Consider the following 23306-nt stretch of genomic DNA (forward strand, 5'->3'; position numbering starts at 1 on the left):
TAGATATCTTCCTTAGACTTCGTAGATGTAGTTACTACAATTTGGAAGCGAATTTCGAAGTGTAAATATGGTTTTAGTGTGTAAACAGACCAACCGCGATTTTGCAATGAAGTTAATGGAGCCTTTTATGTAGGGCTACTAGGCTACTTTCACGAAGTCTGTAGTTCTGTCAAAATGTATCTTATCTATGAACAGACTACATGATTATCTTCCTTAGACTTCGTAGATGTAGTTACTACAATTTGGAAGCGAATTTCGAAGTGTAAATATGGTTTTAGTGTGTAAACAGACCAACCGCGATTTTGCAATGAAGTTAATGGAGCCTTTTATGTAGGGCTACTAGGCTACTTTCACGAAGTCTGTAGTTCTGTCAAAATGTATCTTAACCATGTAGTATGTTCATAGATATCTTCCTTAGACTTCGTAGATGTAGTTACTACAATTTGGAAGCGAATTTCGAAGTGCAAATATGGTTTAAATGTGTAAACAAGACGCCTGATGTTTAATGTTAATGAATGGGCACAGTATTATTGTGTACAGTAATGGGCTATCAGTAGTATGTAAACAGTTCATGTGTTATGTGATTTACATAAACTTGTAAACAACATAAATGTTAAAAGCTGGTATTGTGTTTCCTGAATTCTTACATTCAGGCATTCAAATGGAATGTAATTAAATAGCATATCAATCATGCAACAATGCAAAAACAATGAAACTAGTGTAGGCCTAATTATATTTTACATTAGTAAAGCAGTACTCTGATGTGCATGCTTTCACAAACTTTTGTGAACAATCTTAGCACTTTAAACATTGACTGTTTTGAAGTGCATGTATAGCAATATAGTATAAAAAAAATAATAATTGTGATGATATTACAATTTGATGGGGGGTGGGAGGAGGGGGTGGGTTCATGTAGGTGGGCCCTATGACCCCAAAGTATGCCTTGACTGGGCCTCAGGTCAAAGAAGTTTGAGAAAGGCTGATGTAGACGACAAAGCAGCAAGGAGGCGTCGTGTGATCATTTAAACAAGTTTTATGACAAGGTCGATGAGGGTGGGAAAAATCGTACATTTCTGTGCAAACTTTGCCCGCACTTCAGTCACACTGTCTTTTAAGAAAATGCAGTCCATTTTTCGGTTTCAGCAGTCAACAACCTCAGAACTGACCCTTCAGGCCTCTCAGGAGGCACTGGCCTTCTAACCTATCGACCACCTGAGCAACCAGCATGATTGCCCTAGCAACCAGCATAGCAACCACGTTATTTATGTGTTTTAGCTTATTGGATGTTGCGTTGATGCAGATAACTTTTGATCCGTGTGCCCGATTTTCATAAATGAGGTACCGTTGGAATCCTTGGATGAGGCCGAGTTCCGTGCCCCAGATCAAACCCACTCTTGCAGTTCCTCGGAACCGCAATTCTAGTTAGTGGGTTTGATCCAGCAAGACCACAGCATGGCTTTGCCATGCTGTGGGCTTGCGGAGCAAGCCCACTATTGTTCTTCTTAAGTTTTCTTATTATTATTATATCTTCCTATTCACCCACTTTTTGGCCGAACTACTGCTCCTAGACCGTTTGAGCTATCGACGCGGTTCGAACTCCAAAAATTCAGGCCCGAACCGGTGTAACTTGCTTGTTGATTTCGTGTCACTGGCCCTTGTCGTTTTCGCGGTATTCCCGTTTTTCTGCGTTTTTTGGGCCCATTGAAATGCATGGCGGAATGTTCAGAATTCAAATTTCGATTGTGACATCACAGCTCTAATTGCTTAAGCTTGCACCTGGAAGAGTTCTAAGCCACCTGGCAGAGCTCTGATGGGCTGGGCTGGGCTGTCTGTGTATATGAAGGTGTGTGCATGTAACTTTTGACCAGTATGTCCGATTTTCATGAATGAGGTACCGTTGGAATCCTTGAATGAAGCCCAGTTCAATGCCTTGCCAGCACTAAGTGTAAAGGTAATGTAAAAAAAGATGAGACAGCGCGAAGCGCTGTCTCATCTTTTTTTTAAAGCCAAACCATGTTGATACAGGTCATTAAAAAAAAAAAATATATATATTTTCCAAATCCATTCAGCCCAGTTCAATGCCTTGCCAGCACTAAGTGTCGCGCTGTCTCCTCTTTTTTTTAAAGCCAAACCATGTTCATATAGGTCATAAAAAAAATAAATAAAGTATTTCACCAATCCATTCAGCCCAGTCCAATACCCAGCTAGCTCCATTTGAACTTCGTCATGTGTACAGTTGTATATATTATTACATTGAGAAACACACTTTCATACAGATATCATGCATATCCACGGAGCATTATTAATCAAGTTACTCATCGTTGCCCAGCAAGAAGTCCTCAATCAATTCAATTGTCTTGCCACGATCTGTGGAGCTTACAGACAACGTTATGTTACTAAAGGTTCTGTATGCTATTTAAAGCCGACCTAACGCTGAGTCCCTTCTAGACGGTGTGTTGCAATGCATTCTGGGTGCTGTGCTGTGATTCGACGGCTCGTCACATGACCCACCAAACAACAACTCTCTGGGATGTGGCAAATATCGCGTAAAAACCTTGTTGCCGGAACAACAGGGAAAAGGCAACAGGATAGCAGCACGAAAGATACATAGGATACACACGGAATTTTGATGGACGTCTTTATCAGTCTATGGTCTAACTTATAAACGTGTCGGGTCAACGTCAACGATAAGTAAGTTAGGCTAACGTAAACGTTAGCTATTTGCTGTTGTCATATGCTAGTGCTATATGCTTTAGGCTACGTGATGGCCATTTATCACACTGATTTTAGGTACTACTTTTACGAGGTCTGTAGTTCTGTCAAAATGTATCTTATCGTTGAACAGACTACAGTTTTATCTTCCTTAGACTTCGTAGATGTAGTTACTACAATTTGGAAGCGAATTTCGAAGTGTAAATATGGTTTTAGTGTGTAAACAGACCAACCGCGATTTTGCAATGAAGTTAATGGAGCCTTTTATGTAGGGCTACTAGGCTACTTTCACGAAGTCTGTAGTTCTGTCAAAATGTATCTTAACCATGTAGTATGTTCATAGATATCTTCCTTAGACTTCGTAGATGTAGTTACTACAATTTGGAAGCGAATTTCGAAGTGTAAATATGGTTTTAGTGTGTAAACAGACCAACCGCGATTTTGCAATGAAGTTAATTGAGCCTTTTATGTAGGGCTACTAGGCTACTTTCACGAAGTCTGTAGTTCTGTCAAAATGTATCTTAACCATGTAGTATGTTCATAGATATCTTCCTTAGACTTCGTAGATGTAGTTACTACAATTTGGAAGCGAATTTCGAAGTGTAAATATGGTTTTAGTGTGTAAACAGACCAACCGCGATTTTGCAATGAAGTTAATGGAGCCTTTTATGTAGGGCTACTAGGCTACTTTCACGAAGTCTGTAGTTCTGTCAAAATGTATCTTATCTATGAACAGACTACATGATTATCTTCCTTAGACTTCGTAGATGTAGTTACTACAATTTGGAAGCGAATTTCGAAGTGTAAATATGGTTTTAGTGTGTAAACAGACCAACCGCGATTTTGCAATGAAGTTAATGGAGCCTTTTATGTAGGGCTACTAGGCTACTTTCACGAAGTCTGTAGTTCTGTCAAAATGTATCTTAACCATGTAGTATGTTCATAGATATCTTCCTTAGACTTCGTAGATGTAGTTACTACAATTTGGAAGCGAATTTCGAAGTGCAAATATGGTTTAAATGTGTAAACAAGACGCCTGATGTTTAATGTTAATGAATGGGCACAGTATTATTGTGTACAGTAATGGGCTATCAGTAGTATGTAAACAGTTCATGTGTTATGTGATTTACATAAACTTGTAAACAACATAAATGTTAAAAGCTGGTATTGTGTTTCCTGAATTCTTACATTCAGGCATTCAAATGGAATGTAATTAAATAGCATATCAATCATGCAACAATGCAAAAACAATGAAACTAGTGTAGGCCTAATTATATTTTACATTAGTAAAGCAGTACTCTGATGTGCATGCTTTCACAAACTTTTGTGAACAATCTTAGCACTTTAAACATTGACTGTTTTGAAGTGCATGTATAGCAATATAGTATAAAAAAAATAATAATTGTGATGATATTACAATTTGATGGGGGGTGGGAGGAGGGGGTGGGTTCATGTAGGTGGGCCCTATGACCCCAAAGTATGCCTTGACTGGGCCTCAGGTCAAAGAAGTTTGAGAAAGGCTGATGTAGACGACAAAGCAGCAAGGAGGCGTCGTGTGATCATTTAAACAAGTTTTATGACAAGGTCGATGAGGGTGGGAAAAATCGTACATTTCTGTGCAAACTTTGCCCGCACTTCAGTCACACTGTCTTTTAAGAAAATGCAGTCCATTTTTCGGTTTCAGCAGTCAACAACCTCAGAACTGACCCTTCAGGCCTCTCAGGAGGCACTGGCCTTCTAACCTATCGACCACCTGAGCAACCAGCATGATTGCCCTAGCAACCAGCATAGCAACCACGTTATTTATGTGTTTTAGCTTATTGGATGTTGCGTTGATGCAGATAACTTTTGATCCGTGTGCCCGATTTTCATAAATGAGGTACCGTTGGAATCCTTGGATGAGGCCGAGTTCCGTGCCCCAGATCAAACCCACTCTTGCAGTTCCTCGGAACCGCAATTCTAGTTAGTGGGTTTGATCCAGCAAGACCACAGCATGGCTTTGCCATGCTGTGGGCTTGCGGAGCAAGCCCACTATTGTTCTTCTTAAGTTTTCTTATTAGTGGGTTTGATCCAGCAAGACCACAGCATGGCTTTGCCATGCTGTGGGCTTGCGGAGCAAGCCCACTATTGTTCTTCTTAAGTTTTCTTATTATTATTATATCTTCCTATTCACCCACTTTTTGGCCGAACTACTGCTCCTAGACCGTTTGAGCTATCGACGCGGTTCGAACTCCAAAAATTCAGGCCCGAACCGGTGTAACTTGCTTGTTGATTTCGTGTCACTGGCCCTTGTCGTTTTCGCGGTATTCCCGTTTTTCTGCGTTTTTTGGGCCCATTGAAATGCATGGCGGAATGTTCAGAATTCAAATTTCGATTGTGACATCACAGCTCTAATTGCTTAAGCTTGCACCTGGAAGAGTTCTAAGCCACCTGGCAGAGCTCTGATGGGCTGGGCTGGGCTGTCTGTGTATATGAAGGTGTGTGCATGTAACTTTTGACCAGTATGTCCGATTTTCATGAATGAGGTACCGTTGGAATCCTTGAATGAAGCCCAGTTCAATGCCTTGCCAGCACTAAGTGTAAAGGTAATGTAAAAAAAGATGAGACAGCGCGAAGCGCTGTCTCATCTTTTTTTTAAAGCCAAACCATGTTGATACAGGTCATTAAAAAAAAAAAATATATATATTTTCCAAATCCATTCAGCCCAGTTCAATGCCTTGCCAGCACTAAGTGTCGCGCTGTCTCCTCTTTTTTTTAAAGCCAAACCATGTTCATATAGGTCATAAAAAAAATAAATAAAGTATTTCACCAATCCATTCAGCCCAGTCCAATACCCAGCTAGCTCCATTTGAACTTCGTCATGTGTACAGTTGTATATATTATTACATTGAGAAACACACTTTCATACAGATATCATGCATATCCACGGAGCATTATTAATCAAGTTACTCATCGTTGCCCAGCAAGAAGTCCTCAATCAATTCAATTGTCTTGCCACGATCTGTGGAGCTTACAGACAACGTTATGTTACTAAAGGTTCTGTATGCTATTTAAAGCCGACCTAACGCTGAGTCCCTTCTAGACGGTGTGTTGCAATGCATTCTGGGTGCTGTGCTGTGATTCGACGGCTCGTCACATGACCCACCAAACAACAACTCTCTGGGATGTGGCAAATATCGCGTAAAAACCTTGTTGCCGGAACAACAGGGAAAAGGCAACAGGATAGCAGCACGAAAGATACATAGGATACACACGGAATTTTGATGGACGTCTTTATCAGTCTATGGTCTAACTTATAAACGTGTCGGGTCAACGTCAACGATAAGTAAGTTAGGCTAACGTAAACGTTAGCTATTTGCTGTTGTCATATGCTAGTGCTATATGCTTTAGGCTACGTGATGGCCATTTATCACACTGATTTTAGGTACTACTTTTACGAGGTCTGTAGTTCTGTCAAAATGTATCTTATCGTTGAACAGACTACAGTTTTATCTTCCTTAGACTTCGTAGATGTAGTTACTACAATTTGGAAGCGAATTTCGAAGTGTAAATATGGTTTTAGTGTGTAAACAGACCAACCGCGATTTTGCAATGAAGTTAATGGAGCCTTTTATGTAGGGCTACTAGGCTACTTTCACGAAGTCTGTAGTTCTGTCAAAATGTATCTTAACCATGTAGTATGTTCATAGATATCTTCCTTAGACTTCGTAGATGTAGTTACTACAATTTGGAAGCGAATTTCGAAGTGTAAATATGGTTTTAGTGTGTAAACAGACCAACCGCGATTTTGCAATGAAGTTAATTGAGCCTTTTATGTAGGGCTACTAGGCTACTTTCACGAAGTCTGTAGTTCTGTCAAAATGTATCTTAACCATGTAGTATGTTCATAGATATCTTCCTTAGACTTCGTAGATGTAGTTACTACAATTTGGAAGCGAATTTCGAAGTGTAAATATGGTTTTAGTGTGTAAACAGACCAACCGCGATTTTGCAATGAAGTTAATGGAGCCTTTTATGTAGGGCTACTAGGCTACTTTCACGAAGTCTGTAGTTCTGTCAAAATGTATCTTATCTATGAACAGACTACATGATTATCTTCCTTAGACTTCGTAGATGTAGTTACTACAATTTGGAAGCGAATTTCGAAGTGTAAATATGGTTTTAGTGTGTAAACAGACCAACCGCGATTTTGCAATGAAGTTAATGGAGCCTTTTATGTAGGGCTACTAGGCTACTTTCACGAAGTCTGTAGTTCTGTCAAAATGTATCTTAACCATGTAGTATGTTCATAGATATCTTCCTTAGACTTCGTAGATGTAGTTACTACAATTTGGAAGCGAATTTCGAAGTGCAAATATGGTTTAAATGTGTAAACAAGACGCCTGATGTTTAATGTTAATGAATGGGCACAGTATTATTGTGTACAGTAATGGGCTATCAGTAGTATGTAAACAGTTCATGTGTTATGTGATTTACATAAACTTGTAAACAACATAAATGTTAAAAGCTGGTATTGTGTTTCCTGAATTCTTACATTCAGGCATTCAAATGGAATGTAATTAAATAGCATATCAATCATGCAACAATGCAAAAACAATGAAACTAGTGTAGGCCTAATTATATTTTACATTAGTAAAGCAGTACTCTGATGTGCATGCTTTCACAAACTTTTGTGAACAATCTTAGCACTTTAAACATTGACTGTTTTGAAGTGCATGTATAGCAATATAGTATAAAAAAAATAATAATTGTGATGATATTACAATTTGATGGGGGGTGGGAGGAGGGGGTGGGTTCATGTAGGTGGGCCCTATGACCCCAAAGTATGCCTTGACTGGGCCTCAGGTCAAAGAAGTTTGAGAAAGGCTGATGTAGACGACAAAGCAGCAAGGAGGCGTCGTGTGATCATTTAAACAAGTTTTATGACAAGGTCGATGAGGGTGGGAAAAATCGTACATTTCTGTGCAAACTTTGCCCGCACTTCAGTCACACTGTCTTTTAAGAAAATGCAGTCCATTTTTCGGTTTCAGCAGTCAACAACCTCAGAACTGACCCTTCAGGCCTCTCAGGAGGCACTGGCCTTCTAACCTATCGACCACCTGAGCAACCAGCATGATTGCCCTAGCAACCAGCATAGCAACCACGTTATTTATGTGTTTTAGCTTATTGGATGTTGCGTTGATGCAGATAACTTTTGATCCGTGTGCCCGATTTTCATAAATGAGGTACCGTTGGAATCCTTGGATGAGGCCGAGTTCCGTGCCCCAGATCAAACCCACTCTTGCAGTTCCTCGGAACCGCAATTCTAGTTATTATTATATCTTCCTATTCACCCACTTTTTGGCCGAACTACTGCTCCTAGACCGTTTGAGCTATCGACGCGGTTCGAACTCCAAAAATTCAGGCCCGAACCGGTGTAACTTGCTTGTTGATTTCGTGTCACTGGCCCTTGTCGTTTTCGCGGTATTCCCGTTTTTCTGCGTTTTTTGGGCCCATTGAAATGCATGGCGGAATGTTCAGAATTCAAATTTCGATTGTGACATCACAGCTCTAATTGCTTAAGCTTGCACCTGGAAGAGTTCTAAGCCACCTGGCAGAGCTCTGATGGGCTGGGCTGGGCTGTCTGTGTATATGAAGGTGTGTGCATGTAACTTTTGACCAGTATGTCCGATTTTCATGAATGAGGTACCGTTGGAATCCTTGAATGAAGCCCAGTTCAATGCCTTGCCAGCACTAAGTGTAAAGGTAATGTAAAAAAAGATGAGACAGCGCGAAGCGCTGTCTCATCTTTTTTTTAAAGCCAAACCATGTTGATACAGGTCATTAAAAAAAAAAAATATATATATTTTCCAAATCCATTCAGCCCAGTTCAATGCCTTGCCAGCACTAAGTGTCGCGCTGTCTCCTCTTTTTTTTAAAGCCAAACCATGTTCATATAGGTCATAAAAAAAATAAATAAAGTATTTCACCAATCCATTCAGCCCAGTCCAATACCCAGCTAGCTCCATTTGAACTTCGTCATGTGTACAGTTGTATATATTATTACATTGAGAAACACACTTTCATACAGATATCATGCATATCCACGGAGCATTATTAATCAAGTTACTCATCGTTGCCCAGCAAGAAGTCCTCAATCAATTCAATTGTCTTGCCACGATCTGTGGAGCTTACAGACAACGTTATGTTACTAAAGGTTCTGTATGCTATTTAAAGCCGACCTAACGCTGAGTCCCTTCTAGACGGTGTGTTGCAATGCATTCTGGGTGCTGTGCTGTGATTCGACGGCTCGTCACATGACCCACCAAACAACAACTCTCTGGGATGTGGCAAATATCGCGTAAAAACCTTGTTGCCGGAACAACAGGGAAAAGGCAACAGGATAGCAGCACGAAAGATACATAGGATACACACGGAATTTTGATGGACGTCTTTATCAGTCTATGGTCTAACTTATAAACGTGTCGGGTCAACGTCAACGATAAGTAAGTTAGGCTAACGTAAACGTTAGCTATTTGCTGTTGTCATATGCTAGTGCTATATGCTTTAGGCTACGTGATGGCCATTTATCACACTGATTTTAGGTACTACTTTTACGAGGTCTGTAGTTCTGTCAAAATGTATCTTATCGTTGAACAGACTACAGTTTTATCTTCCTTAGACTTCGTAGATGTAGTTACTACAATTTGGAAGCGAATTTCGAAGTGTAAATATGGTTTTAGTGTGTAAACAGACCAACCGCGATTTTGCAATGAAGTTAATGGAGCCTTTTATGTAGGGCTACTAGGCTACTTTCACGAAGTCTGTAGTTCTGTCAAAATGTATCTTAACCATGTAGTATGTTCATAGATATCTTCCTTAGACTTCGTAGATGTAGTTACTACAATTTGGAAGCGAATTTCGAAGTGTAAATATGGTTTTAGTGTGTAAACAGACCAACCGCGATTTTGCAATGAAGTTAATTGAGCCTTTTATGTAGGGCTACTAGGCTACTTTCACGAAGTCTGTAGTTCTGTCAAAATGTATCTTAACCATGTAGTATGTTCATAGATATCTTCCTTAGACTTCGTAGATGTAGTTACTACAATTTGGAAGCGAATTTCGAAGTGTAAATATGGTTTTAGTGTGTAAACAGACCAACCGCGATTTTGCAATGAAGTTAATGGAGCCTTTTATGTAGGGCTACTAGGCTACTTTCACGAAGTCTGTAGTTCTGTCAAAATGTATCTTATCTATGAACAGACTACATGATTATCTTCCTTAGACTTCGTAGATGTAGTTACTACAATTTGGAAGCGAATTTCGAAGTGTAAATATGGTTTTAGTGTGTAAACAGACCAACCGCGATTTTGCAATGAAGTTAATGGAGCCTTTTATGTAGGGCTACTAGGCTACTTTCACGAAGTCTGTAGTTCTGTCAAAATGTATCTTAACCATGTAGTATGTTCATAGATATCTTCCTTAGACTTCGTAGATGTAGTTACTACAATTTGGAAGCGAATTTCGAAGTGCAAATATGGTTTAAATGTGTAAACAAGACGCCTGATGTTTAATGTTAATGAATGGGCACAGTATTATTGTGTACAGTAATGGGCTATCAGTAGTATGTAAACAGTTCATGTGTTATGTGATTTACATAAACTTGTAAACAACATAAATGTTAAAAGCTGGTATTGTGTTTCCTGAATTCTTACATTCAGGCATTCAAATGGAATGTAATTAAATAGCATATCAATCATGCAACAATGCAAAAACAATGAAACTAGTGTAGGCCTAATTATATTTTACATTAGTAAAGCAGTACTCTGATGTGCATGCTTTCACAAACTTTTGTGAACAATCTTAGCACTTTAAACATTGACTGTTTTGAAGTGCATGTATAGCAATATAGTATAAAAAAAATAATAATTGTGATGATATTACAATTTGATGGGGGGTGGGAGGAGGGGGTGGGTTCATGTAGGTGGGCCCTATGACCCCAAAGTATGCCTTGACTGGGCCTCAGGTCAAAGAAGTTTGAGAAAGGCTGATGTAGACGACAAAGCAGCAAGGAGGCGTCGTGTGATCATTTAAACAAGTTTTATGACAAGGTCGATGAGGGTGGGAAAAATCGTACATTTCTGTGCAAACTTTGCCCGCACTTCAGTCACACTGTCTTTTAAGAAAATGCAGTCCATTTTTCGGTTTCAGCAGTCAACAACCTCAGAACTGACCCTTCAGGCCTCTCAGGAGGCACTGGCCTTCTAACCTATCGACCACCTGAGCAACCAGCATGATTGCCCTAGCAACCAGCATAGCAACCACGTTATTTATGTGTTTTAGCTTATTGGATGTTGCGTTGATGCAGATAACTTTTGATCCGTGTGCCCGATTTTCATAAATGAGGTACCGTTGGAATCCTTGGATGAGGCCGAGTTCCGTGCCCCAGATCAAACCCACTCTTGCAGTTCCTCGGAACCGCAATTCTAGTTATTATATCTTCCTATTCACCCACTTTTTGGCCGAACTACTGCTCCTAGACCGTTTGAGCTATCGACGCGGTTCGAACTCCAAAAATTCAGGCCCGAACCGGTGTAACTTGCTTGTTGATTTCGTGTCACTGGCCCTTGTCGTTTTCGCGGTATTCCCGTTTTTCTGCGTTTTTTGGGCCCATTGAAATGCATGGCGGAATGTTCAGAATTCAAATTTCGATTGTGACATCACAGCTCTAATTGCTTAAGCTTGCACCTGGAAGAGTTCTAAGCCACCTGGCAGAGCTCTGATGGGCTGGGCTGGGCTGTCTGTGTATATGAAGGTGTGTGCATGTAACTTTTGACCAGTATGTCCGATTTTCATGAATGAGGTACCGTTGGAATCCTTGAATGAAGCCCAGTTCAATGCCTTGCCAGCACTAAGTGTAAAGGTCATGTAAAAAAAGAGGAGACAGCGCGAAGCGCTGTCTCCTCTTTTTTTTAAAGCCAAACCATGTTCATATAGGTCATAAAAAAAAAAAATAAAGTATTTCACCAATCCATTCAGCCCAGTCCAATACCCAGCTAGCTCCATTTGAACTTCGTCATGTGTACAGTTGTATATATTATTACATTGAGAAACACACTTTCATACAGATATCATGCATATCCACGCAGCTTTACTAATCAAGTTACTCATCGTTGCCCAGCAAGAAGTCCTCAATCAATTCAATTGTCTTGCCACGATCTGTGGAGCTTACAGACAACGTTATATTACTAAAGGTTCTGTATGCTATTTAAAGCCGACCTAACGCTGAGTCCCTTCTAGACGGTGTGTTGCAATGCATTCTGGGTGCTGTGCTGTGATTCGACGGCTCGTCACCTGACCCACCAAACAACAACTCTCTGGGATGTGGCAAATATCGCGTAAAAACCTTGTTGCCGGAACAACAGGGAAAAGGCAACAGGATAGCAGCACGAAAGATACACAGGATACACACGGAATTTTGATGGACGTCCTTATCAGTCTATGGTCTAACTTATAAACGTGTCGGGTCAACGTCAACGATAAGTAAGTTAGGCTAACGTAAACGTTAGCTATTTGCTGTTGTCATATGCTAGTGCTATATGCTTTAGGCTACGTGATGGCCATTTATCACACTGATTTTAGGTACTACTTTTACGAGGTCTGTAGTTCTGTCAAAATGTATCTTATCGTTGAACAGACTACAGTTTTATCTTCCTTAGACTTCGTAGATGTAGTTACTACAATTTGGAAGCGAATTTCGAAGTGTAAATATGGTTTTAGTGTGTAAACAGACCAACCGCGATTTTGCAATGAAGTTAATGGAGCCTTTTATGTAGGGCTACTAGGCTACTTTCACGAAGTCTGTAGTTCTGTCAAAATGTATCTTAACCATGTAGTATGTTCATAGATATCTTCCTTAGACTTCGTAGATGTAGTTACTACAATTTGGAAGCGAATTTCGAAGTGTAAATATGGTTTTAGTGTGTAAACAGACCAACCGCGATTTTGCAATGAAGTTAATGGAGCCTTTTATGTAGGGCTACTAGGCTACTTTCACGAAGTCTGTAGTTCTGTCAAAATGTATCTTAACCATGTAGTATGTTCATAGATATCTTCCTTAGACTTCGTAGATGTAGTTACTACAATTTGGAAGCGAATTTCGAAGTGTAAATATGGTTTTAGTGTGTAAACAGACCAACCGCGATTTTGCAATGAAGTTAATTGAGCCTTTTATGTAGGGCTACTAGGCTACTTTCACGAAGTCTGTAGTTCTGTCAAAATGTATCTTAACCATGTAGTATGTTCATAGATATCTTCCTTAGACTTAGTAGATGTAGTTACTACAATTTGGAAGCGAATTTCGAAGTGCAAATATGGTTTAAATGTGTAAACAAGACGCCTGATGTTTAATGTTAATGAATGGGCACAGTATTATTGTGTACAGTAATGGGCTATCAGTAGTATGTAAACAGTTCATGTGTTATGTGATTTACATAAACTAGTAAACAACATAAATGTTAAAAGCTGGTATTGTGTTTCCTGAATTCTTACATTCAGGCATTCAAATGAAATGTAATTAAATAGCATATCAATCATGCAACAATGCAAAAACAATGAAACTAGTGTAGGCCTAATTATATTTTACATTTGTAAAGCAGTACTCTGATGTGCATGCTTTCACAAACTTTTGTGAACAATCTTAGCACTTTAAACATTGACTGTTTTGAAGTGCATGTATAGCAATATAGTATAAAAATAATAATAATTGTGATGATATTACAATTTGATGGGGGGTGGGAGGAGGGGGTGGGTTCATGTAGGTGGGCCCTATGACCCCAAAGTATGCCTTGACTGGGCCTCAGGTCAAAGAAGTTTGAGAAAGGCTGATGTAGACGACAAAGCAGCAAGGAGGCGTCGTGTGATCATTTAAACAAGTTTTATGACAAGGTCGATGAGGGTGGGAAAAATCGTACATTTCTGTGCAAACTTTGCCCGCACTTCAGTCACATTGTCTTTTAAGAAAATGCAGTCCATTTTTCGGTTTCAGCAGTCAACAACCTTGACTATTTGAAGATACTAATCTATTGTGTACAGTAATGGGCTATCAGTAGTATGTAAACAGTTCATGTGTTATGTGATTTACATAAACTTGTAAACAACATAAATGTTAAAAGCTGGTATTGTGTTTCCTGAATTCTTACATTCAGGCATTCAAATGAAATGTAATTAAATAGCATATCAATCATGCAACAATGCAAAAACAATGAAACTAGTGTAGGCCTAATTATATTTTACATTAGTAAAGCAGTACTCTGATGTGCATGCTTTCACAAACTTTTGTGAACAATCTTAGCACTTTAAACATTGACTGTTTTGAAGTGCATGTATAGCAATATAGTATAAAAAAAATAATAATTGTGATGATATTACAATTTGATGGGGGGTGGGAGGAGGGGGTAGGTTCATGTAGGTGGGCCCTATGACCCCAAAGTATGCCTTGACTGGGCCTCAGGTCAAAGAAGTTTGAGAAAGGCTGATGTAGACGACAAAGCAGCAAGGAGGCGTCGTGTGATCATTTAAACAAGTTTTATGACAAGGTCGATGAGGGTGGGAAAAATCGTACATTTCTGTGCAAACTTTGCCCGCACTTCAGTCACATTGTCTTTTAAGAAAATGCAGTCCATTTTTCGGTTTCAGCAGTCAACAACCTCAGAACTGACCCTTCAGGCCTCTCAGGAGGCACTGGCCTTCTAACCTAGCGACCACCTGAGCAACCAGCATGATTGCCCTAGCAACCAGCATAGCAACCACGTTATTTATGCGTTTTAGCTTATTGGATGTTGCGTTGATGCAGATAACTTTTGATCCGTGTGCCCGATTTTCATAAATGAGGTACCGTTGGAATCCTTGGATGAGGCCGAGTTCCGTGCCACTGATCAAACCCACTCTTGCAGTTCCTCGGAACCGCAATTCTAGTTAAGTTTGTTGACCTCAGGTGACTCCTGAAAATGAGACCTGGTCAAGAGCGGTTACAGCAATGCAGTACCAGAGGTCTTTTTAACAAATAGCAGGAACACTTGTATTAGACTCAACTGCTAGGTTAAGTTAGGATGACATGATCACAACGGTACAAATACAGATTTCTGTAGCTTTGCAGTATTTTTAGGGCTAAAATAAGACTAATGTTTCTCTTCAAGATTGTCACATTCAGATAGGACAGTGAAGAGAGAAAAGAGAGAGAGAAAGAGAGAGGGAGGGAGAGATAGAGAGATCAAGAGAGAAAGAGAGAGAGAGTGAGATAGAGATAGAGCGAGAAAGATGACAGCAGATCAGGGACTTGAGTCTATTAGGGCGCGTGGATCTGGGCATGATTGGGATACTGCTACTTGCAATACAGCCCGATGTCCACTGATGGAAGTTTAAGGATGATACAAGTGCTCGATGGTGTTAAGCCCCCACTGTCAACTTCAAGGCAAAGCTGCGACCGGTGCAAGGCACCTAACTTTAACCCTAACCTTAACCCTAAGCTTAACCCTAACCCTAACCCTAACCGTAACCTTAACCCTAAGCCTATACTTCCATGCAGCGCTGCCTAAAAGACAATGTTAGGGGCTTAAAACACCATATAACAATACAAGTTACATGTGTTGTACTGTAGTTAAACATAGGTATGTGAACCAAAAGAAAGCTATCAAGGGCTCTATTCAAATGAAAAATAATTTTCTCTTTAAAGAAGAAAAGGGGGAGAATCGGATGTTCAAAAAAATCTCAAGGTGTTCTTGCAGGCCATTCAATCCTCTGTGATGCCCTTGCATTGACGTGGCTGACAACCTCAAGATGCAAATTGATGACCGGGGTGTCGGAGGCGTCGAAGCATGCACTGTAAATAAGTGCTGTCCATTGACACATCATTTGAGCCAGGAAGTGCTGACCTCTAGATTTTTTTGGAAGAAAAAAAAAGGAAAAAAGGCAAAGAAAACAACACTTCAAAAGGAAATTATATCTGGCAGAACTCAACCTTTTGTAAAGAAATCAAAAGCAGTGCCCTTGTTGAAATGTCCTTTTGAAATAGCTGTCATTTTCTCATCTTTGCACAGTATCTATTAGGAGCCAACAGCCTGTTTTGTCTTCGCAGATCTGACACGTCTGTCTCCGTACCTCCCAAAGTCAGCGAGAGGAGCGGGGAGTCCAGGGAGACGGCAGCAGTTGCCAAACAGCACAACAGACGTGCCAAAAAGAGGGGTCGTAAGCACCACAGCCATCACCACAGCCATCACCACAGCCATCACCGCGCTCGCAGGTAAGAACCCACAACACTCTTCCACAGTACAATACTAATCCAGCTCCTGTCTGGCCTGCCTACCCTATGCTTAATCTAAAAACACAACGCATACTTATATACTGTATAGATCCTCTCCAACCCTTTTATTAGAAGGAACCCTAACAGGAAGAACCCTAATTTGAGGCATCCTAGAGGGACCTTTTTTCCAAATTAAGCTGTTTAAAGGTGCTCTAAGTGATGTTGCGTTGTTTTTAAACTAAAACATTTTTTGTCACATACAAGAAACATCACCTCACCATCCGCTAGCTGCCTGTGCCTGGCACTGTAAAAAATCAGGGTCTATCTATATCATTTACTTTGCTGTTGTAAATAGTGACTTATCCCCCCTGTACACAATGAAAATGCTTTTGTTGTGGAGGTGAAGAATTAACTATCTCCAAAAAGCTACAGTGTATCTACTGACAAGGTAATGCTTCACAATTCACGAAGATTTGTTGGGCCACCGTTCTTGGAAGTTGCATGGCTGGTTTCCTCGGTAGTGACTCGATACATATATGCTGTATAGCTATGCTAGGTGAACGATTTGTATATTACAAGTTTGTTAACCATCAAATAATTGGCTCCGTAAAGGTTATATTAAGGTGAAAATCTTGCATATGTTTTCATTTGTTTTGTTTTGATGTCTGTGTGTGGAGCGCTTTGGGTGTGCATCGAATAATAAATAAAGATTTACTAACTTACTTACTTGAGTTAAAAAAACACTGAAAGGCTTTTTACCACAGGGGGCTAAAAGGAAACCAAAACCAAGATACTCACAGTAAGCTAAGGTCGTGAAAAAATTACTTGGTGGAATTCATTCAAAGTTTTAGATTTGTTTGATCTTTTTTTAAAAACAGACTTTTTAAAGAACATCAACAATTTCCATTTTCAAAACACACTTTGATATTTAGGTCACACTGTAAAAATCATGAGGGAGAAAAAAAACTGCATCTGTTCTGAACAGAATGTAAACAGTCTTATCTGCTTTGTGCAGTGTACACATAAAGGTGATGTTGGGAATTTTTAAGAGGAGCTGAGCTTGGCCTCCTCCTGCCGTCTTGCGTCCGCTGAGCGTTTCACATTTACAGAACGAAAAAGCAGGACGGGTTAGCGCACGGCCAGGAGATCAACTCAGCGTGATTTTCCCCAGTGCTGCGGTTCCTCTCATACCTTCAAAGTGCGCGCCACAAACAGGCCCAGCTGGAAACAGTCCTGGCTATGTAAAGCATGCACACACACACACGCACACGCACACGCACACGCACACGCACACGCACACGCACACACACACACATGCAGGCGTGTGATCATTCTCTGAGGTGCTATCAGCATCTTAAGCCCCAACATGGCACACATGAGGCGAACACCGCTAGTCAGACTACATCAAAGCTGTGCACAGGCCCCGTCCGTGTTCTCAGAGAGATAGACAGGCACGCCTAGGGACAGCCCAACATTTGTCATGCTTCAATCACATTTTATCCATCAAGGGTCTCTATTTAACACAACCCTCTGTACATTTTGACTTGCAGATAACAGCCCTGCAACATCAAATAGCAGGTTAATGGCCATTATAAGCAGGTGATTTTTTTCAACTGTTATGATCCTGAGCTCACTTCTCCTGTTGTTGACCAGTCCAGCTCTGGATTCACTCTCTCCTCCTCACCTCGGCTGCTTGTGACAGCTGAAGTAATGGCGGCCATTAGATGCATGTTTGCCACAGCTTTGCCCTCAAGGTCGCAGTGGTCGGTCGGGCAGTACTACGGACGGCTAAAAGCCACTCAGACATGAAAACACACACAGATCTCTGGTGCTGAACATGCTGGCTCTGCAGAGGAAACACACAGATCTCTGGTGCTGAACATGCTGGCTCTGCAGAGGAAACACAGATCTCTGGTGCTGAACATGCTGGCTCTGCAGAGGAAACACACAGACAGATGTACATCACACACTACACACTACACTATAGGCTGTGCAGCAGCACTTCAGTATAATTGTTGCAGTACACCCACATAATTGGAAGGAGAAAGAAAGACATAAGTGGTGTTATTTATATATAGAAATTTCATGTATAAAACTGAAGCGTTCCGTCAGCGGAGCGTAACAACAATTCTAGAAGACCTGTGTATATGTACAGTCAATGTCTATGACTGGACATCATGATAATACTCACTGGGATAATAAGCACGGAAACATATCATATCCTGTTTTATAGTTATGGAACAATCAATATTGGGCAAACTGCATCATAGTCACCTCTATGATATTTGACACAGAGCACAGCATGATTGGGAGTAGAATGGACATTCTACCGTATGAACAAAGTGTTTGCTGACAAAGCTCCTAATGATTATTTCTCTTATTAGTTGCCATTTATTGCAAACCACACCAAATGTCAATACCATGGAGTAAAGCCATGTTATGTGACGTACAGAGTGAACAAATTCAAGACATCCAATCCACACAGAATGCACTGTGTCCATACATAAATAAAGGGAAAGGCCTACAGGAGTCCCTACAAAGTGTTGCTATTTGAGTCTTCATGGCATTCAAAGAGGCCTGAAACTACGTCTGACCCTAATTATTTTTCTAGCGTATACTCAGTTATCCTACAGTGCTAATTGTGCATGAGTAATGATGGTTACTTATCAAAACGAAGATGTGAGTGCCCTTTTCAGTAAGAAAAAAATATTCATGATTAATTTTAATATGGCAGAAAATGTCTTTGTTATACTGAAATGGCCAATGGGCCGTGCTTATGTAACCCTTCTTTACCAGTCCGCACACTCTAAAGAGCATTTACAATAAATGCCTCCCAATTCAGCACTTCACACAACCTACCAACTCAGTGGGAAGCCAGGCAGAGTGCAAGGCCTCTGCTTATGTTCGAACAGTGCTCCTTGGTAGCACTTGAACGTAGGCTACTGCATCTTCCTCAAGGACACTTTGATTGAAGTCAGGAAGAGCCCCACTTGAACCAGCAGCCTTCATGTCTATTTACCTCTGATACCAACCACCAAGTAACCAATGGTAGACAATATAAATCAACCTAGGCTGTTGCATGACATCTATTATGTTAGTGGCATACAATTGTTATTGATACAAACTAGGGCTGTAGTCAAGACCGTCTTTGTTGAGTCCAAGACAAGTCTAAGACCAGGACTAGTCGAAACCAAGTCAAGACCGAGTCAAAAGAAGTTTGAGTCCAAGACAAGACCGAGTCCAAAGTTTTTTGAGTCCAAGTCAAGGCCAAGTCCAAAATGAGAGAGACAGTCAAGGCTGAAAACACTAATTCTCAACACCACTTACCTATGTAATTGTTTTCTGAACTACTTCTTTTTACACCGTTAGGTAATACTTTTTCACATAAAAGATGAGTTCTGTAATGTCAAGGAACAGCCATTATAGATAGATTTTGAATAAATTAAACCTTTACTTTGTCTGATCATGGCCAGATAATCTGAGACCAAGACAAGTCCGAGTCCAAATACCAACGAGTCCAAGACAAGTCCAAGACCATAAAAAAACGTCCAAGACGAGTCCAAGACCGTCTCGAGTACTACAGCCCTGATACAAACCAATCATAATGATGCAAACCATTTCTGAATCGTAATCCTTAAGAATGAGTTTCAAAATGGCAAGCAAGGGATAAGGGACATAGAGATAAGGGACAAAGCGCTACCACTGACTGCACTGATACAGCAATGAAGACATCAAAATGTAATTTGATGTGACCCTGGGTTGTATAAAGACTTAATACTCCAAAAACTTTTGAGTTCTGCTTTAAAATGATTGCCTGGCTCACTCAGTACCATGGGGATAAAAACCGATAGAAACATAAAAGCTAAGGCTTTTTAAGTGCCATTTTTATTTGCCTCAACCTGACTCATCTTCAATTGCAGAACATTTCCAGGAAATCTGTCAAAGAGTGGTGTTAATACTGAGGAATGGGGATGATACAACCAAGCAGCCAAAAAAAACCCCACAAACAACCTAAACAGAACAATACTAAACAGAACAACCTAATTGTGGTTTCATTCTTGAGCCCCATAATAACCACGTCTTTACGATTAGTGTGTGCATGTGTGTGTGTGTGTGTGTGGTGACGACTAGTGTTTTCTCGATAACATGAAATCCATCCACTGCCACTGACTCGGAGTCACACAGAGGTCTTGAAGAGAGACCGCAGAGCTGCTCGAGGGAAGCACCAGTGGAGTCATCACTGCGTCACGGGGATCTGGGATCTGTACCCGGGGCTGTGTAGGAGGACCGGCCGCCTAACGAGTGACAAAGTTTTCTAATTAACAAGAGAAGTGCTGGCTTTGTCTCTAATCAGCTTTAATGTATTTCAACGACCGGTGGCTCTGAATGCTCTCTACTCCCCCACCACCATTAGTGATTGTTCTGTGAAACAGACACATTCTCGAACACAGGAAAGGCCCTAGAAAAGATCAAATGCACTTTTTTTTTCCTCCTTACTGGGGGTAGAAGATCTATTAGGATCCTTTAAATGGGAAGATATGGGTGCTCCTATTAATCTCAGTCAGTGACTTGGAGAAATCTATTGTGCGGTGAGCTCTTTTTCAGTCGCCCGGACAATGCAAGTTTCCAAGACTTTTCTGTGACTCTATCTTTTTTTCTCACAATTGATCACACAGTCTGCTCTCATTTTTTACAAGCAGCAACACATCTATGTTCAAAAGCATTCATATTGCTTTTACCTACAAAAACAGATGGAACACGACCATCGCGTTGTCATATTTAACTCACACTTGTAGTGGCATTGAGTTAACATCGATTGGCATCTCTCCTTTTGATCTATTGGACGAAGAAGCGCATGGAAGGAAAAACTCACAGCATCAGCGTCTGACGACCTTTGAGACTTTAATGTGAAGGTTATCCTGAAAAACATCAAGTCAGATGGCTGGCGAATTTGAGAGGATTACAGAGATGAAAGGGCACTGTTTGATCCACAGCGACATTTTTCTCTGTCAGATGCTGCCTGCGCTCCTTTGTGCCAGTGATAAATCCCCGTCCGCATTCAGCCCACAGACTTGCTTGGGAAAGATTTGCAACCAACTCAATTAGCTTGGCGGAGGCACGCTAAATTGCAGCGAACGAGAGGGCAATCGCCTGCCTGACCTTTGTGTTTTATTTAAATTTGCACACACGCTTACATCCCGGCCAGAACAAACACACTAGTGCCTCTTGCGGGTGCTTCCTCTGATAATGGATTAGAGGTTATATTGCTCTATGATAAAAGAAAAAAACAACTAAAACAGTCATATTCATATGATGTCCACACAGTTAATGATGCACAGCTTGCCTTGTGTCCATGACAGATCAAGAGAGGGAGACACAGAAGACGACCATAGCCAAAAATGTTCCTGTTGCCAAAACATGTTCTTTTTTTTCGTAAATGTAAATCAGGTTTCTAGGCCAAGTATACTTGTGTATAAAAGGAATTTGGTCTCTGCATTTATCCCATATGTGAATTAGTGAACACACAGAGAACACAGTGAACACACAGTGAGGTGAAGCACACACTAACCCGCATCAGTGAGAAGCCTTGCTACATCAGCGCTCGGGGAGCAGTGAGGGGTTAGGTGCCTTGCTCAAGGGCACTTCAGCCATCTCATACAGTAAGTCATGCATAAGTCATCTCATCAACCAGTCACACAAAGGTGCAGAGCTCTACTATGCTCTAAGCCTAGTATCAAGACAGACTGCTAGGGTGTGTGTGCATGTGCTAGTGGGCCTATTTGGAAGAAAGTCCATGGCCAGTCCACCCCCAGGGATGGGTTACTGAAGGGGCCTACCGGGAAGCCCAAGACTCTGTGTGAAGTCGTCTAGTTCTCCACTCCTGATATCAATTATGACCCTCAGTCAAAGAGCATGGGTTATGTTATGTATGATAATCATAATTTGTATCTTTTTTACAGCAAGATGCCTTGAATCTGGCAATGGTTATGTAATTTTTGTAAGTCTTCTTCTGTCCACTTCTCTCAACAAAACTTGTCAGAAGTCATCATTTAAGGAGTTATTTTCAACATTTTCTTGGGGCCCAGTGGCTCATAATACATCCATGTCCATCCCTGAATAGGGAAGACAGTCACAGCCAGAAATACTCCTGGAACAAAAACATTTTTAGCCATATACGTCCCTCATCCAGTCACACAAAGGCACAATGTTCCACCACCACAATCGTAGCCTATTCATAGCGCTGATCTGATTGACTAATTTTTATTACTACCAGGTAATTAAGATCATATGCGGTTCATCAGGGCAGCCCATCTAAAAATCTGCGGAAGGTGCAGAGATGTCACACCCGATTAGCCTCTGAAGCGTCCACGTCGTCGCGGACTCCAGGGTGGATTCGTCCCAGACCTGGCCCAGTTGTGACATGGCCTGTTGGAGACTATACACAGGTCATAAAGCAGAGACGCATGAAATGGCATGATTTAAATAGCACGGGCAATTAAACCTCTCATAATATGGCCATGGAACAAATGGAACTTAGAAGATGCTGAAGTCTTTTAAATGGTTGAGGAAATACACCAAGTTAATATTACATGACTTTCACAAGGGCCAGAAGTGGGAGACCTGGCTAACAGCGCGAAGCAACATTACAGTTGCATTGCCCTCTAATCATCTCATTTTTTCATCAAACCGACATTAAGCATCCTTAGGCACTAGGTAGGCTGCTCTATACCTAATGGAAGTAAAAATGCATAATGAACTTCAGAAATAAGTATCATTACAAGACATGGTTAATATTTAAGGTCAGGATCTGGATTAGCAGGATTAACGTTAGCAGCCTCTAACAATGAATGCTATTATTAGAAGATCCGAATAGTTTTATGTGCATTAGTTTTATGCAAAGGACAGACACCCTTGGCAGTGGACTTGAACCCTGTGTCCACAGACACTGGAGGTGGGTGAGCTAGCAAGGAAAACTAGAATTGCGGTTCCGAGGAACTGCAAGAGTGGGTTTGATCAGTGGCACGGAACTCGGCCTCATCCAAGGATTCCAACGGTACCTCATTTATGAAAATCGGGCACACGGATCAAAAGTTGTCTGCATTAACGCAACATCCAATAAGCTAAAACGCATAAATAACATGGTTGCTATGCTGGTTGCTATGGTGGTCGCTAGGTTGACATTACAGGGGTGGTTTCTAGGTTGTTGCTAGGGTAATTAGTTAGTTGCTAGTAAGCCATCTTAAGCTGACTGCATAAAGTGATTATTTTAAGAGATACATTTTCAAACCAGAACTGTGTATAGGTCATGGTTAAA

The sequence above is a fragment of the Alosa pseudoharengus genome, unplaced genomic scaffold, assembly GCF_046254945.1.
Source record: "Alosa pseudoharengus isolate Yale_2024_CS ecotype anadromous, Long Island Sound unplaced genomic scaffold, YU_APseudo_1.1 YU_APseudo_1.1_scf_6, whole genome shotgun sequence".
Lineage (NCBI taxonomy): Eukaryota > Metazoa > Chordata > Actinopteri > Clupeiformes > Clupeidae > Alosa > Alosa pseudoharengus.